This window comes from Pygoscelis adeliae, unplaced genomic scaffold (assembly GCF_000699105.1).
Source record: "Pygoscelis adeliae isolate BGI_AS28 unplaced genomic scaffold, ASM69910v1 Scaffold343, whole genome shotgun sequence".
NCBI classification, from domain to species: Eukaryota; Metazoa; Chordata; class Aves; order Sphenisciformes; family Spheniscidae; genus Pygoscelis; species Pygoscelis adeliae.
The window spans coordinates 1,142,759-1,147,238 of record NW_008824402.1 but is presented as its reverse complement, the minus strand read 5'-3'; positions in this window follow the sequence as shown (position 1 = coordinate 1,147,238).

The following is a 4,480-nucleotide window of genomic DNA, read 5'->3' as shown; positions in this document are numbered from 1 at the left end:
ATGGGCACAACAGATGCCCTGGGTACGTGAGGACCCAGAAAAGGTTGCCCAACTTTTCTCTACAATAATAGAGGGACGTCACCCCTCTTGGAGGGACGTTCAAGTGCTGTTGCAGCAAATATTTTGGTTGGGAGATAGAGATCGGATTTTGGAAAAAGAGAGAGAATTAGCAAGTCGTGATGGAAGCAGACAGCCTTGGCCAAGCGTGGACCCTAATTGGGATTATAACAATGCAAATGACCGAGCTGCCTGTGAAACAGCTTGTCATAATCTGGTCCTGGCAATAAAGGCTGCAGGACAAACCGGTTTAGAGTTCGGGAAGTGAGGCAAAGATCAGAGGAACACCCGAGCGACTTCTGGAGTCGCTTGCAGCAAGCGTTGTTGCGATACAGAGGAATGACGGAAGGTGACTCTAATGACAAATTGGCAGTGAGTGTATTTGTTCAACAGGCAGCCCCAGACATTCATAAATACTTTGTGAAGCATGCTCCAGGATGGCAGGGGGAAAAAAAAATCCACAAAAGATATTGTCTCCGGCAGCATATGTATATGACGGCAGGTCATAAAAACCAAAGAAAGAAATGGAAAGGAGAAAGTGAGAGGAAGTGAGTATGTCGGCAGTAGCGATGGGAGGAATCCCAGTGACGAGAGGAAGATGAAGGAATATGAGAAGGGGTGTGGGAACAGCAGAAGCAATGAGAAGAGGACAACTGGACCCAAGTTGTTGCGCATGCTGTAAGAAACCAGGCCACTGGAAGAGAGATTGTCCCTTTCGGCCATGAATGACCAGAGGATTGGGGTGGGAATCCCCCTGTTTAGAAGCCGCCAAGCAGAGAAAATGTTGAGGAGCTGGCAGAATTCCCTCAGTACGACTCTCAACAATGACAGGAGGTGGGAGAGCCTGTAACCCTTGTGGCGTGCGAACCACTGGTAGGAGATTGTGCTCGAGTCGTGATAGAACTCAATAATCACACTTTAGAATTTCTGATAGACACGGGTGCAACCGACCCTATACTAAATCAATACTCAGGTGAATTAAGTCAGGAGAAAGTACAAGTGCAGGGAACCGAGGGGCACCCGGTGACATTGGGGATAACAATCCCTTTATTAGTAGAAGTTGGCCCACATGCATTATACCATCAGTTTGTGACAATGGAAGGCACTCCAATTAATTTATTGGGGAGGGATTTACTGGAAAAATTGCAGGCAGGAGTTATGTTTGAAAACAAGGGCATAGTGTTGGAACTGCCGGAAGTCATTGATCAGATAATGACGGCTGAGGAGTTCCAAGCGATACCCCAAGAATTGAAAGATGTCCATAAGCCGTCTGGAAAGAAAGAGAGTTTCTAACATCAGCGCGACACAAAACAAACTGTCTGAAGAAACAGACTTTGATAAAGGATCGCATTTTACAGCTGAAATATTAGAAAACCTGTATAAAGCTTTAGGAATTTGACAAAGACTGCATACATGTTACCACCCGCAATCCTCGGGACAGGTAGAGAGAATGAACCGTACTCTGAAGAGTAAACTGGCAAAGATTTGTAGAGAAACTCAATTAAAACAGACAGAAGATTTACCATTAGCACTATGGGAATTAAGGCGATGCCCAAACTCAGGTCATAAATTAACTCCTTTTGAGACTCTATTTGGAAGACCAGATGGAATTCCAGGAACCTTTTTTCCAGCACACACAAGCCTTCTGGCAGTGGATGAAGCAGCGACCCAGTATGTCTTACAGCTGCAAGGTAGTTTTAAAAGGAAATCGTATCATGCTGTAATTACACAAACTTTACCCTTAGGAAAGCATTTGCATCCATATCGACCCAGAGATTGTGTCATGACAGAGGTCTATAAGACTAAAGATGCATTACAACCCAAGTGGGAGAGTCCTCTGCAAGTATTGCTATGTGCTTATTCTGCTCTCAAAGTTGCAGGTAAAGACACAGGGATCCACCACTCTCAGGTGGAAGCTGCACCGAACTCCCGGCCATGATCCTCCTTTTGCTGCTGTTGAACACAAGCAGAGAAATTCCACTACAGCACGTAACTCCGAGTTCAAACTGGTGCCTATTATTAGCAAAGACTGCCTTAAATAATTCAGCCAAATTCTGTGTATAGAATGGGTCGGGTATCGTGAAAGTTGCAACTACATGTTTCGTCGGCCAAGCACACCTTGGTCACTCAAACATAACGACTCAAACTTGTCCAGCTTTGAGGTGAACGTAACCTATAGTCAGCTTCCCAGTATAGGGAAAGTCTCAACACCGGCTGCATGGACAACTCAACATGCTATGTGATTCGAGCTTCTCAGTGTTACTCCAGTCAAATCTTGCATGTGTATAGTTGATGCTACTGCACCATCAGCACACTTGAACAACAGTGATTTACTCTGTAACACAGCAACAAAGGTTTCCTATTATTCCGCTGATATCTATCTCCCTAAAGGATGGTTTCTATTGTGTGAACTTCAGGCCTATAATTATGGACCCAAAAATGCAACTGGAGGTCCGTGTACGCTTGCAAGACTTGCAGTCTCCCTACTAACAAGAAATAGCCCAGCCAAATATAACACAAGGAGTACTGTTTTCTGTCAATAAAGTGTATTGTTGCTTCTCTCACTTACCAGTGAGTGCGCTCTCACTCCATCTGCGACAGGCACCCAGGTTTAGTAAGAAGAATTTCTGCTCTGACCCGGGGCTTAGTCAATGTGCAAATACAGTACTTATCCAGATATGAAACTGAGGGTATCAGTTAATCCCAGGTGCCACATACACTGCACCATCTTCCATTGTCTCCTGTCGATGAATTGATTTCCAGTCTCTTCCACCTCATGGCAGCTTAAATAACTGCACTCTGGCTGAGGGCTGACTGGGGGAACTTCTCAGTGCTTTAACTTTGCTTTGGGCTTGGTAGGAGCACGAGGCTTCATCCCTTTGGCTTGGCCCCCAGCAGAAGGTGGGCCAGTGGCAGGTTTCCAAGTGGTTTGGTGGAACTGAGCTTGTACCCCTACCAGAGATTAAAACCCGAAGAAACAAAAACCCAGAGAAACTGTGTTAGAAAGTAGCAGAAAAAAAACCATCAGGGATGGATGACCAATGTTCAAGACAGGGGTTTGGCATTTTGGAGACCGGAGCTCCCAACAGACATGCCTCTTCGAATAGGAACATCCTTTAGCTTTGGATCCTGACAGAACTATTACAGACTGCCCCCATCTCTACTTTGCAGTTGCCTGAAGCATTTGCTTGTCCATGTACAGTTCGCTTCCATGCTTGCAAATTATGTTTAATCTGCAAAACAGTTAGTACTATAAACTGGCAGCCAAACGCCTCTTCTCTCGAAGACGTGAAAACTGCAGTTAAAGATGACACAGGTACCATGACAGGCCTTCTGGTCTGGGTTAGGATTCAAAAAGCAAAGTCTTCTGAACCTCTGTTTTCCTGCTGCTGCCAACAGCTGGAGAAAGGGTCTGGTTTTGATCAGCTGGATGATCAATGCTAACTACCACGATCCAGTACAGGATGTTACACCTCAGGCTTCCGATTTTGGGCCCAACACAAAGGACTGGATAACCTGTCTCCTGCCATTGGACTGACTGCAGTATGGCACATCCCCTGGCTTCTCAAGCTCTTCCCCAGCAGTCTCCTCCTGGCCACTCTGCTATAGGCCGCTATATGGTCTCAGGGAACCACGTTCTGGGTCCACTCTGGCATCTCCCATCAATGAGGACACAGAGATGCTCTCCCAGCACACTGTGCTCCTCTCACCTCTTCTGGTCTCTCTGCATTGTCCTTTCCTCATCTCCAGCCACTGGTTTTGACCTTCAGGCAGATCTCCACTGCTTGTAAAATTCCCCCGTCAACAAGATGACCACGTCCTCCTGATCCTTATCAGTGTTGGGAACTTTGGTCTGGAAACCAAAACAGAAAACACAGGAGGAAAGAGGAGGAGGAGGAGTTGGAGGCAACAGGAGGCATCAGGAGGCTTCACCAAGGGCAAGTCTTGCCTGACCAACCTGGTGGCCATCTATGATGGACTGACTACATCAGTGGACGAGGGAAGAGCTACTGATGTCATCTATGTGGACTTCTGTAAGGCTTTTGACATGGTCCCCCACACCATCCTTCTCTCTAAATCGGAGAGATATGGATTTGATGGATGGACTATTCGGTGGATAAGGAATTGGCTGGATGGAAGCATCCAGAGGGTAGTGGTCAACGGCTCAATGTCCGGATGGAGATCAGTGACGAGTGGCGTCCCTCAGGAGTCCATACTGGGACCAGTACTGTTTAATGTCTTCGTCAATGACATAGCAGGATCGAGTGTACCTTCAGCAAATTTGCAGATGACACCAAGCTGAGTGACACAGTTGACACACCTGAGGGATGGGATGCCATTCAGAGGGACCTGGACAAGCTTGAGAAGTGGGTCCATGTGAACCTCATGAGGTTCAACAAGACCAAGCGGAAGGTCCTGCACC